We start from the raw sequence: 14,796 nt of genomic DNA on the forward strand, positions 1-14,796 counted from the left end.
AATCAATCAGGTCATAGTCAAAAAACTTAATTTTGAGACCCTAGCGAAACTGAATCCTGCAACCGCCGAGGGCACTGGTTTCTTCACGGTGGGGTTGGGGTTTCAGACGAAAGAAAAAGCGAAAAAGAGATAGAGAAGGAGGGATCCCAAGGAAGGCTTCACAAAGGTGAACAAAAACAGAAAGATGGAGAACGGCATTGGGGGTTAGATGGTTCAGACTAACCCTGAAATAACCAAGAAACTGATGAAGGAAGGCGGAAGCAGGAAGACAGAGTCCAGCGTGGACAAAGGAAACAAAAAGGACAATCTCACCAAGACCCGGAGCCGGAACCCGATGCTCGCCCGGAACTCTCCATTCAGTGATGACTTTGCTTTGGATCAAGCCATCACTAATGAGCTCGTGCAGCTGGTCTTCACTTGTTGTTGGAGCCGGCCAAACCTTCTGAGCTGCCCTCATGGCCACGAACTCCTGGTTTTCAATCAAAGACAGGGATGACTCCTCGTCCACGAAGGTCGCCTGAGACTTGCTTGCGGTTTTCTTCTTTCCCATGAACTGACGGAAGCAAAAAAGGCGCTAAGGGAGATGAAGCTAGAATGATGGTGCTCGGGTGATGGCAACAATGACGGCGGCGGATTTTTGAGAACTAGGGTTTAAAGGCAAGAGCTGGGCGACAAGGGAAAGGAAGATAAAAGGTCTTTAAATAGATTTCTCAGTAATACAAACGGCCCACAAGGCCCGTTAAAGCACAGTGTGGGAATGCAACGGTCCATTTATCGACGCAGCTAAAACGACGGAGGGCACGAATCCTCACAACGGTAAAAACCAACGGGCAGATTTCAGACTTATCCGTCCAACGCCACAGCAGGATTATCAGATTGATACAAGAACGACCCGTCAAACCAAGAAGAAAGAAAGAAGAAAGAAAGGGCTACCTCATGAGGAACAAAAGAACCTGGTTATGTAAGAAAGAACTCGGTAGTCTCATGAACGACAAGGATCACAACAGAAAAGTCAAAGACAACTCAGAAGACAAGATTCGTTACATTACAAGCGACTTCAAAAATAGAAGATTACAAATCTTACAAGACCCAACGAACTCAGCACCACGAAAAGCAAAGTAGCAAAGAGGAACCCGGACACGACTAGGCTCTGGAACGACTACGTGTCCCAAATTGCTACTCGGAAGGACAAACCGCCATCAGTTACACTGTTTTCTTCAAACGACGGACGTAGTGCATCCAAGGCGGAAATCGACAGCACGGTAGGGCAACATGGAGCATAGAAGACCGGCAGGCATCTGTCTACCCAAGACCGATGTGATGCTGGATATGGTGTTGATCTGCACCGGACGGTCTCAAGACAGGCGACGAGGATCAACCCAGAACTGCCGGATGAAGGAACGAAGCCCACGTCACAAGACTTCCTCCAACTACCACCACGTACATCATGGCACAATGCTGTCGCGGGATCAGCCTACCTCTAATCCCTATCACAAGACTTCCTCCATCTACGACAAGACACACAAAAACTACAAAACATGCCCGGGGGCTGCTCTACTTCACAAACCACCATGTTCATGACCACCAAGGTTTCAACAGAATATCCAATGAATGAAAACAAGCACTCAGGGACAGTATTTATAGACCAAAGGATCGGCGCACATGGACTAGGAGTACCAACGAAATAGACCTAACAAAGGACATAGTGAAAAGACAGGACACAATAATGGACGACTCAGGCGAGAGGAAGCGATACTCGAAGACGGGCATATTCGGAAGAATATACCAGCACAGTACAACCCGTAAACAAAAGGCATTTACACTCAACCACCACCATACAACTACATCTGACAACAGCAAAACTATCAAAGAATACACCAAAACCACGCATCCGAGTTCTTCCTGAACAAAACAACACGGATATACGCTCGGGGGCTTGGCCAGCATCATAGCTTAAACAACACTGAGCTAGGGAGCTCGGCCTTCATTTTCACCTATTCCCGGAGGCTCGGAACCAAAGACAAAGGACCAAGAATACAAGAAACTCAAGACTACAACGACGACACATCAAGACTCTTCATCCGACTTCTTTTCTAAAAAGAAGAACTCGGAGAAAGCACGGGGCCGCAGGAGACCCTCCAACTTTTGCAAACAAAAGCAAGAGGCTCGAGGGCTACACTCAGTGAGTGCAATTTTTTGACATAAGCTCGGAGGCTGCTTACCGCAAAACTACTCGGATGATGACGTAATCCAAGTCTCGGGGACTACTTCAGAACACAAAATTTTCAAACAACATAAAGGATCAAGACCCTCAAACTTTTTGTTCCAAATAGCAAGAGGCTCGGGGGCTACACTCAGTGAGTGCACTTTTTCTTCGAAAAAGCGCACGTCACCAATAGGCTTCCTCAACGCAGACCACTTCAAGACATTACGGCAAAAAGAACCCGGAACAAGCCATGTTCGAGTTCTTTTTGATAAAATTTCAACGAACAATCAGGGCAACTTCAAGACAAGATCCTCCAGCTCCTTGTTCCAAATAGCAAGAGGCTCGGGGGCTACAACCAGATGGATGCACTTTTTCTTCAAAAAGCACTCACCACCCAAAGATCCCAAGGAGCGCTACAAGGTTTCACTCCAGAAAACGCTCGGATGACATTTTGTTCCTACTCAACAAGACTAGAAGGAGCAGAGCGAGATTTTCAGAGCTCAACCATGAAGTGCTCGAGGGCTTGTCGATGCGGGACCTATAGGACACCCCGCAAGGTAGAAAGAAGATCTAGTCCAACTAGGATTCTTCCCATATAATCGTAGTAGTAGAACTATTAGGTAATCCTATTAGGAAATCTCATTGTAAACCGACTAGGACTCTGGCCTCCTGACTATATAAAGGAGGGCAGGGGTCCTGAGAGAAAAAACAATGGTACAACACAACACTTTACAATCAATCTAACGCAAAAGGCCAACGCCGACTGGACGTAAGGTTATTACTCGATCCACGATCGAGGGCCTAAACCAGGATAAATCGACTGTCTCTTGCGTTAACCATCGAGTTCAGCATACGCCGAAGCCCGAACATACTGCCCCGGGTACCCCCGTGGCAGGCTATCGGTGGTAAAACATCGACACCAATCAATGAGCCAAAGCGCCACATAGTTCTTTCAGGGAAAAGAAACATTGTCGGAATTAAAGACAAGTCAGACATATCAGAAGATTATGAAAAGGATGACCGAATTCCACCCTTCACAGTGAACAAAGACCCAAGCATCCAGCTAAATGATGAGGACACTCCATGGTTATGGCGCGATCATAACCAAGGGATACACGTTAAGAAGAAGTTCACTACTGTGCCCACTTGATATATATAGTGTATTCATATTTCTGTCGCGTATTCATATTTTCTACCATTTAAATGAATTTTCTGCTTGATGGTGGATTTCCTGTGGAGAATGTGTGATGAAAAAACAAATGATCAACGTCAATAAGATGTGAAAACTAATTTCCTATCGAAAAGCAATGGTTTTAATGATTTTAATTAAGTGGTACATTTTTGCATGGTGAAAATTATTATTATTATTTACACTATGTTAAATATTTATACGGTAAAACAAAAGAGTTTAGGTTATAGATTTTTCTTATGTACAATAATGCAAAACCAGGTCCCGGAATTCTTTTTGTATTCTTTTGCCAATATTTTATTTACTAGGCAATTAACAACTCTCTTCATATTTATATAAAAGAAATATAGAAAAAAGGAAAAACTTCTATAAACTGGCGTGAAGCCAAACTGCAGCCCACCTTTACTCCCGGGTGGACCAACCACCCGGGACTAAAGGTCAGACATTTAGTCCTGGTTCTAACCATCACGCGGGACTAAAGAACCTTTAGGCCCGGTTCTAACCATCACTCGGGACTACTAAAGATGGGCTGCGTTTTTATGACCCGCCAAAATCCCCTTTACTCCCGGGCCGTGGCTACACCCGGGACTAAAGGTCAGACCTTTAGTCCCGGTTCTAACCATCACCCAGGACTAAAGAAGCTTTCGTCCCGATTCTAACAATCACCCGGGACTATAGGTCCCCCTTTATAAAACCATGCCCTTCTCCCTTAGTTCTCTTCCTCTCTGTCTCCGCCGCCTTCTTCTCCAACCGGATCCAGTAGCCGAAGCCTTCTTCTCTGTCGCCTCATCTTCTCCAATCGGATCCAGCAGCGCCGCCGCCCCCACCGGCCCCACGCGCACATGCGCTTCTTCTCTGACCGGCCAGCAGCATTCTCCAAGATCCGCAGCAGGCCACAGCATCTCTATTACGGCATGTCTTCTCTAGGTTTGTCCCAGTCTCCCTCTTCCTCTGCACTCTCTTCCTCTACAATTGGTGCATACTTCTGTTTATATGTTAGGCTCCTTGGTGCTAGAATGTGGGCGACATACTTGCTGCTGTATGGCACTGGATACGTTACGATCGCCGCCTGCCTTGATTGTCTGTTGGTGGATTCGCTTTCATCGGAGTTGACACGTCGTGGCGTGGCGTGGTCCACTGCCCGCGCACACCGCCACCAGGAGTCGGAGAAGGCAGGCGCCCGTCGGTGCGGGCTGCCTGGGGCGGCTGGCGTCGAGTCGTGCCGTGGCCGTGGGCCTCCGCTGCATCCTTCGCTGCACGCTACACATGACTGTGTTCAGTTGGGATTTTGTACGCCGTCATCTCGGCTCCATCTTGTGTTTGTTGCATCACCGTTGGATCACAAGTCCGTGTTCGCAGCAGGGTTTTGCACATTTGAGAGAGGATGACAGTCCAAGCTCTTCATCTCAGATGGTTTCTATAGCAGTAAATATTCTATCATGTAAATAAAAATTCTATTAGAGCAACTCCAATAGCTTGGCTAAAATTAGTTGACAAATTCCATTATTTAGCCATTTTGTAAAATAGAAAACTTCTAAAAAAAGAAGAGATCTACAACAGCTTTGTTTGATTATATATGGCCATCGAAAATAAAGGAATAGTCAACTTCCTATTTTACAAAATTAGATAGCACATCTGTCAGATCCTGGACCCCACGACCAATGACACCGTCGCCGTGCTCCTCAACGACGGCAACCTCGTCCTACGGAGCTCCTCCAACTCGTCCGCCATCTTTTGGCAAAGCTTCGACTACCCGACTAACCCGTTGATTTACCTTTTCTGCTATACACTGAACAAACATTAAATTCTAAACTGGCCCAAATCTATGGTGGTGACAATAACATGTAATATTAGTTGTAATGGTGGCAAGCATGATAGTCTTGATAGATTCAAGTACAATGCAGGAAGCATAGTTATATATATAGAATATTACATGTCACAGCGATGGTTACCTTGTTTGCTACATGGCAAGTCTCAGTGCCAATATAAAAGCATTACAGAGTGTTTGCCTGCTAGGTAGTAATATTATACGATTAGTAAGATGTGGAGTCTAGGCTCTGTGAGATGCCGTGTACAAATGGATGAGCAGCCATATTTACCATCAGCTTGTAATGAAACAGATTATTACTATTTTTTAGTAAAGTCTAAGTCTCTAACATGTTTTTTGGCTGCAGGAGCTCGACCTCGCGTTTGACACCTTGGATGTGAGCCACCGCCGCCACCATATATAATCCGTTTATGATGGATTAATTGTTCCAACCTTTTGTAATCGGATAGATGCGTGTGTCGAGCCCTCGTGTCGGCAATCTTGTAATGCGATTTTGCGCTAAGCCATCGAGCTCAGTGGAGCACGGGCGTGGCCCGATGTCTCATCGTTTTCTCCTTTTTGCGCGGAAGATTATGACGACGCCGGCCCCCAGATCCGAGACGTTCGACGGTGTCCGTGATGTTGTAGTAGCAGGGCACGTAGTTCTCGTACTCAGGTGGGCATACCTCCGCCTCCTTGGCGCGGACTAGTTAGAAAATTGTAGAAAATCCATACTAGTTGAACTTGCGGACCATGTTCATCTCGGCTAGCATGTTCTCCATCGAGCGGTAATGGACGTCAAGGAGGAGCTTTGATTCTATGAGGGAGAGCGGCAACGGTCGTGGAAGACCGTGTTCCCTTCCTCATAGAATCAGAGCTCTTCCGTGGCCAAGTACGGTGCTGTCCGGTGGAGAAATTCCTGCCGAGATGATCACGTAAGCAAGGTCAACTAGTACGGAAGCTTACGTGATCTTAGAAGATGTGTGAGGTCATGAGAGTGTGTGTTTTTTCTCAATTTTGTCGAGCAGGTCACTTAGAATTAATTTTTCCATGAAATGCCCACGAGCTCGCCGATGTCGAGCAGGTCACTTAGAATTAATTTTTCCATGAAATGAAATACTTAGAAATCATGCCTTTTATTTTTTAGAATTAATTTTTCTATGAAATGAAAAACTTAAAAAATGGTTAGAAAATTGTAGAAAATCCGTGCTAGTTGATCACGTAGGCGGACCATGTTCATCTCGGCTAGCATGTTCTCTACCGAGCGGTAATGGACATCAAGGAGGAGCTTGGATTCTATGAGGGAGAGCGGCAACGGTCGTGGAAGACCGTGTTCCCTTCCTCGTAGAATCGGAGCTCTTCCGTGGCCAAGTACGGTGCCGTCCGGTGGAGAAATGCTCGCTGAGATGATCACGTAAGCAAGGTCAACTAGTACGGATGGTTATTTATTTAAACATGTTTTTGAGCTAGAATTTGATGGATATTTGATAGATATAATTTTTATTTTTTATAGATATATCTAGTGGTGTAAAAGCTAGATGGCTGCCCCGAGAGACAACATGGATGAAGAAATGATGGATATTATCAACAGCGGCACTCAATTGGCCAAAGGTGACCAACAAGATGTAGATGACGGGAGTCAATATCTGGCTCTTGAAGATAACCAAGAAAATATTGTGCAAGAAAACACTAGCGAGGTATATATATTTATATATATATTTGAATATTATACATATATTTGAATATCTATCATCTATTATGTGTACACATGATATTTATTTATTCTTTTTTATACGTAGCCCTCTGGATCGACGACCACAACGGCGAAAAGCAAAAATATTCGAGGCCCGAAAAAGCCATTGGAGGGGCGCTACATAATATCAGAATTCAATATCGAGACAGGCGAACCACTTGGTCCACATGCAAGGAAATTCGTGCAACACTGTGGGTGCCTTGTAAGGGACAGACTTCTGATCAATGCTCGTGAATGGAAGCAAAAGATCAACGAGCCTCATGTTAGTTTTGTCTCTGATCTTGATAAGAATTTAATTTGGGATGATATCCTTCAACATTTCATGTTGCAAGCGGATGATTATGATGCTATCAACGATGATGAATTGAAGGAACTAGTTCGAAAGTGGGCTATGAAGAAGATGGCCACACAATTTCAGACTTGGAAGAAATCCCTATACACGAAATACGTCAAGAAGAACCTAACGCCCAATTTCAATACTAGTGGCCCGCTCGCGAAGTTGAGGCCCTACTGGAATGATTTTGTACAATACAAGACATCGGAAGAGGGTGAGGAACGGGTGAGAAGGAATCAAGAGAATGCCCAACAGAAGGTATACCACCATGGCATAGGATCAGGTGGCTACGCGACTGCCATTCCTAAGTGAGAAAAAATAGAAGCGGACATTCTTGCCAAGGGTATCATACCAGAATCACTCAATTAGCCCAAACGCGCGAAGAATTGGTTTTTCGCTCATGGGGAAAGACTGGACCTAGAGACCGGAAAGCTGGTTCATAACCCAAAACTCGAAAGAGCAACACAAAGATTTTCTTATGCTCTACAAGCTAAAGCTATTGGTGCGTTCAGGCCCAATAGAGAGAAGGATGAACTAACATATGCCATCGATACTGCTGAACACAGTGGCTGAACGAGAGGTTTAGGACGGAACATTTCTTGGAAGCATGGTTTCCCTAACGACAGAGATACCTACAGAAGCTGGCAGAGAAGGAAGGATGAGGAAGCAGCGTGGATCAGTAGGTTGGAGGAATATGTTCGTGAGTCACGGGAGGCGTTGCTTCAAGCACAGGAGCGCGAAAAAGACATGGAAGCTAGAACGCAGGACAAAATCATAAAGCAAGTGCAAATAGCAATGAGTGCCCAAAGGCAGGCATCAGATCCAGGAATCAACCTTAATATTAGCCCCCCTGATCAGTTGAAAAGCAGTTGCGCTTCCACGGAGTTGCCAAATCAAGATGACGTAATGCTACGTTTTTCCCGTGGATGACATCACTACACCGTTTACATCGTGTGAGCTACATATTCCAAAATGGAATGCCACAATCATGGTGGCTCTCGGTGTTTTTTCTCCTCTAGATCCTACCAAGACACCAAGAATCTATGGGGCAATAATACCACCTGGATATGTTAGCATCTCAGTGGATAGAGTTAATAAAGGTTTTAGTGATGTGGCTCTTGACATTCCAGGAGGTGATGGGGAGAAGACTCTAGGAGAAGCAGAGAAGACATTCATACTATGGCGCAAGCGCCGCTACATCATTATTCCTGAGGTCACTAGTCCACCGCTTCTTCCTCAACTTCCAGACAATAGGTACGGACAAAAGTGAACGAAATAATTTTTTCACTTATTTTCTATTGACATGCATGATTAATAATAACAATTTATTATACCTAATTATTCTTTTTTGTACTCACACAGCAGGGCCTCCGCCAACCTAAGTCCAATTATTCAATCTCCAGATCATCATAGTGCTCCGAGCAATGATTATGCAATGTCGCCGCCACCGCCACCTCCAAGGAGGTCTCCAATGCCTCCAAGGAGGTCTCCAACGCCTCCAAGGAGGTCTCCAACGGCTGCCCCGCCTCCCTTCATGACCAAGAAGCAGCCAGCTCCTAAGAGGTCCGCCCCGCAAACGAAGCCATTGGCCCACCAGCCGGCAAAGAAGAAAGCCTCCTCTAATCTAGTTATTCCCCAAAAACTGGCTTACAAGAAAAGTGAAAAGGAATTAAATGCTGTAGTACAAAAAGATGTGAGCAGTTTCTTCGAAAAAGTAAGAAAGCAACGAGAAGCGAGGAAGAACTCGGAGAAACCATACTTCTACCTACCACCAGATCTTCGAAGAAAGAAGGTGGACCAAAAAAAGCAGGAATCTCAAAAGACTCTGCAAAAATCGGACTACGACCGCTCTCTCACCAAGTCATTTGAGGCGAAGCAGAAAAAGACTAGAGCAGAGAAAGGTGTTGCACAACTCAGAAACAATCGCAACAATCAGTCCCCCCTCCTGTCATTCGTAATGAATATGGTTCAAACTTAGACATACTGGACGTCGATTTTGAGGACCTGGCTCGGTTTTACAAGGATACCGGTTTGGACCTTGTCCAAGTGCTCGCTGAAGGACCATCTGCTCCGAAAGTGGATCCTTGAAAGAAATTTGAATATGGAAAGAGTCCATGCAACCCTGAAGCCTTAGGTGAACTGGGTACGCAAATGTACCTACTAAATAAGTGGTACATGGCGGCGTGTGAACGGGGAGAGACCTTTGTTTCTGTCAGAGTTAGAAACCAACATTACTTCCGTGGCGATGACATTATATATGTCGAGTTTTTAGAATTACACCAACTATGCCACCTTGACTCTCTCGACAAGTCTCATTAACTGGTATTGTCTGTAAGTGTAATTATTTTCTACTATTAAAATGTATATATATAAAGCATCATGTATATATATAAATTATATATCCTCACACTATATTTTTATATATGCAGATATGAGATGACAGAACTCGGAAAGAGAAAGGATAATGATGTTGGTTTCGTTGATCCAAATATCGTATTCAAATACCCTAATCCCCCGCCTCAATGGAAAGCTGAACTTGAGAAAAATCTCATGAGGTTCTTAGTGAACCAACAAAACAAGGACATACTCTTCCCCTACAACTTCGAGTGAGTGTTAAATAATTAATGTCGATCATATGGATATTTGTTCAGATATTTGCTTACTAGCTAAGCTATCTCCCATATATATATGTTGACTCTAGTTAATGTCGATCATATTTGTGTATAAAAACATATGCAGCAATCACTGGATATTGATGGTCATCGATATGGCCAATAGTCGGTTGAGCATCTTAGACTCATTAAGAAAAGAGCAAACAGAGTATCAAGACATGATAGATATTATCCAAGAGTAATTTGGTCTCTCTAGCAGCTATATATACCCTGATCTCTTAACTGCAATAATTATTAAAGGCCAAATTAATTTTTTATTTTATTGGGCGTAGTGTTTGAAAAAGTTTCATCGAGGAACACCACATGAAACATTGTAAAACACCACTAGATATAATCGCACACAAAGTAAGTACTATATATATATATATATACTTTTATTTTTAACTTTTATTGAAGACTCTATGGTTGAAGGAAAAACTCATATGACATGACCAACTGAAAGTAATTCAAGAGACCATAGCAGGATTTCTTAATGACCAGGTCCTAAACTCCGCCGGTGAGTTCTACAATGACTTGAACGAAACATGAAAGCCAAACCAGATAGAGTGAATTTGTTATGCCAAGAATATGATAGAATATACAATGCAAGCTTTATTTATAATATATATATATATACATATTATATGTACATAAAATAACGTACAATATATATATATATATATGCATGTAATATATACGTTAGTTTCATACTTTAGTTTGTACAAAATGTTCGAACATTATAAACGTGTAGAATACGTATATTATTAGCAGCGTAGAATGTGTATTCGAAAATCTATTCGAAAACCAAAACGAATCATTAATTGAAAATAGAAACAAAAAAAAAGAAAACCTTTAGTCCCGGTTGGCCGGTTGGTACCAACCGGGACTAAAGGGCCGAACCACGTGGCCAGGCCGGGAGGCCTCTTTAGTCCCGGTTGGTATTACCAACCGGGACTAAAGGTGGACCTTTAGTCCTGGGCGCGAAACCGGGACTAAAGGAGGGGCCCTTTAGTCCTGGATTCGTGCTCCTGGTTCCAAAACCGGGACTGAAGGGGGTTGAGAACTGGGAGTACAACCTGTTTCTCTACTAGTGTGTATAATCAAAATTGTATAACGACAAATTGACCTGATCAACAAAGGAGACCAAGCGTGGAAAACACCATGGCATACATATATATTATTTAAAGCAAGGCTTAGTCAATTCCAAGAACAGAGATATGTTCCTTTCTCCAGGTCCGGTGATGTATCCCATTCCTCATCAGGCCCCTCAAATAAGCGGGGTCGTTGATAGGCACGTGGCTGCTTCGGTGATGAGCTTGATGTTGTTGGCGCAGAAATCAAGGAAGCTTCTGATACTATGGTCGAGATGATTGTGGATTATGGCCATGAGAGCAGGATATCAGTTTACGGGATCCTTGGGATGGGAGGAATTGGCAAGACAACTTTAGCTCAGAAGATATACAATGATCTCAGGACAAGGGAGAGATTTCATCAGGTACTCATCTGGTTGTCCACTTCACAGAGCATTGCCGAGAATGATTTACTCAAGGAGGCCATCGAGAAGGCAGGAGGGTAGTGCAGCGATCAGCACAAGAGCAAGGATCAACTCGTGCAAATTCTGCTACATTCCATCAGTGGGAAGAGTGTCTTTCTTGTGCTGGATAACGTTACCAGCCCTGATGTGTGGATCGATCTTCTCCGCTCTCTGATGGAGAGGTGTTTGGATGCTCATGTACTTGTTACCACAAGGAGCCTTGATGTGTTGTCACGGATGAATGCGGTGCATGTCAAGGAAATGCACAGGCTAAAGGATCCTGATGGCCTGGAGTTGCTAATGAAGAGATCTTTCCGAACCAGAGATGAAGCAAATGTATTCAGTGATATTGGCGCAAAAAATTGTCAAGAAATGCGATGGCCTTCCTCTTGCCATCAAGGTCGTTGGAGGCGTCCTATCGTCTAGGTCGAGCAAGGAAGAATGGGAGAGAATACTGGAGAGAAGATGGTCTATTGATGGGCTTCCAGAAGAACTAGAAGGTGCTTTGTACTTAAGCTACAGTGACTTACCCCCACAACTCAAACAGTACTTCCTCTGGTGGCCTTCCTCTTGCCACCAAGGTCGTTGGAGGCGTCCTATCGTCTAGGTCGAGCAAGGAAGAATGGGAGAGAATACTGGAGAGAAGATGGTCTATTGATGGGCTTCCAGAAGAACTAGAAGGTGCTTTGTACTTAAGCTACAGTGACTTACCCCCACAACTCAAACAGTGCTTCCTCTGGTGTGCCTTGTTGCCTCAGAATTTCAATATTCACCGAGATGTCACGTACTGTGGATTGCTGAAGGTTTTGTGAAGGAAGAGGGCACTGGACCGATACATAACATCGCCGAAGATTACTACCATGAGTTGATCAAGAGGAATCTGCTACAGGCAAGGCCAGAGTATGTCGACAAGGGAGTATCAACAATGCATGACCTGTTAACGCAACTTGGCCAATTTCTGACAAGGAATGAAGCCGTCTTCATGAACGAGAAGCGTGATCGTTGCCCTTCTAGTATTCGCCGATTAGGTGTCGGGAGCGCTGTTGACGAAATACCTTCTATAGAAGAGAGGAAGCGCCTACGGTGCCTCATTGTCTTGCATCACGACACATGCAGATCGGTGAAGAGGGACATCTTCAGAAAGCTGGTGCATCTTCGCATCTCAGTTCTACCAGGAGCAGGCCTCGAGAGCATACCTGCATCGGTGGGTTACTTGGCGCTACTGAGGCTGCTGGATCTCAGCTAGGAGATCAAGGAGCTTCCGGGGTCCATCAGAAACCTTACCAGCCTTGGTTGCCTTTCAGTGTTTGGTTGCACAAAGTTGGCAGCTTCGCCGCCGAGTCTGATGAGGCTGACCACAATAAGCTTCCTCCAGATAGGAAACACAGGACTGGAGCAGGTTCCGAAAGGTATTGAGAATTTCAGGCAGATGGATAACCTTAGATCAGTTTTCCAAAACGGTACTGATGGTTTCAGATTAGATGAACTGAGGGCACTCTCCATGATACGACGCCTCTGGGTTATCCGGCTGGAGATAGCCACATCACCAACTGAGCCCGTACTCACTACCCGGACAGCGAGGTCAAGAGGATTGAGGGGATCTACGAGAGTCTTTGCCCACCGCCAAGCCTAAGCTACATCTTTATTGATGGGTTCCCCGGTCGCATGTTTCCAGCTTGGCTATCTTCAGAACCGCAGAATAAACTGCCAAACCTGGCTCATATGCACTTCTATGACTGCATATCCTGCCCGAAGCTTCCCCCAGCAGGCCAGCTACCATTTCTGCAGGTTCTTCACGTCAAAGGAGCAGACGCAGTGGGAGCATATCGGTGCTGAGCTCCTTGGAAACGACATCCTATCTGGAACACATACCACTGCATTTCCAAAGCTCGAGCTGCTTGAGATCCTCGACATGTACAACTGGCAGAATTGGTCACTAAGCATGGATACCTTGTTCGACAACACACAACAGCAATCCCTTATGCCGTGCCTTACACGCCTGCGGCTGATAAATTGCCCGAAGTTGAGAGCTCTCCCTGATCATCTTCACAGAATTGTTAATCTACAAAGGATCCAAATAGAAGGAGCTGACAGCCTGCAGGAGATCATCGATCATCCCGGGTTGTGTGGCTCAAGGTTAAGAACAAGTCCTTGAGGAGTTGAGGAAGATATCCAACCTTCCTAAGCTGCGCCCCTTGCTTGCGCAAGATTGCAAAGAATTGCAGCAGGCAGAGAACCTTAGCTCGCTCAAGGCCTTGTACGTTGTCGATTGCCCTATGGAGCAGATACTCTGGAAGTGTTTACCCACAGAACAACAAAGCACGATTGTCCATGTCACCACTGGGGCCCACGATCAGGATATTTATCCTCTTGAATCAGTATTTCATTATTTCATTAATCTATAGTGAGCACAAGATCTCTTAGGGGCCATTTGGGTCCTTTCATTTGAAGGAATTGAAATCTACTTAATAAATTAGACTATTTATCTTGAAATTTGACATTCCACCATTTTCCAAAGTTCACATATAAGCCTATCTTAAATTCATAGGGTGGAAGATGGAAATTGATTATATAGATCATCATTCTATGTTTCTACTTTGTAACTTATAACACGTTCTTCAACTCACTCCCCTATGGTAGAAATACAACACATACTACCAATAATATACAAATATAATCAATATACAACTATATTAGCTTAATTAATATATGTCAAAATTATGATTATTAAAATGAATTCAATTCCATACATCTAAACAGGGCCTTAGAGAAATGTTACGGTATTCTTGTGTCTATTTCCTTTTTTTCTGTTCATAACTTGTGAAAACGCCTGTTTGTGCAAATTGGTCAGGATACCTATCATCTTGAATCAGTATATTTCATTAATCTGGTCAGCACACAGCACATAGTCTCTTAGAGACATATTACCGTATTCCTGTGTCTGTTTTTTAGTTTGGAACTTGTGCCCACGTCTGTTTCTACAAAATAATTCATCAACATGTGCTGCCACACTGGCCAGTAATTTTGAGAGATCTGCACGGGCAGAATCTTATAAGTATTAGAAGTTCGTGTTTAGTACCTACAACTAATCAAAAGTACTTTGCGCATGTACTCCCTCTATTTCTTTATTTTCTAACACAATACCCATATAAATACTCTATAATATCTCTCCAGTTGTGATGAACTTATGAATTACTTTAATGTTTTTACCATCCGTAACCATTGTTTTTCTCTCTTTTTGCAAGGCACCTACATGTCTTACACATGCATTTAAGTTGAAACCATAACTTAAATTATGATGGCTCTTATTAAAGCTTGTCTT

At 44.0% G+C, this 14,796-nt stretch overlaps 1 pseudogene; it reads left to right on the forward strand.

Annotated features, from left to right (window-relative positions):
• The first annotated feature begins 208 nt into the window (after positions 1–208).
• LOC136469012 (disease resistance protein RGA2-like) lies at positions 209–11,821 on the forward strand (annotated as a pseudogene).
• Positions 11,822–14,796: the final 2,975 nt, after the last annotated feature.

Source organism: Miscanthus floridulus, chromosome 8, assembly GCF_019320115.1.
Source record: "Miscanthus floridulus cultivar M001 chromosome 8, ASM1932011v1, whole genome shotgun sequence".
In the NCBI taxonomy this organism is placed as follows: domain Eukaryota; kingdom Viridiplantae; phylum Streptophyta; class Magnoliopsida; order Poales; family Poaceae; genus Miscanthus; species Miscanthus floridulus.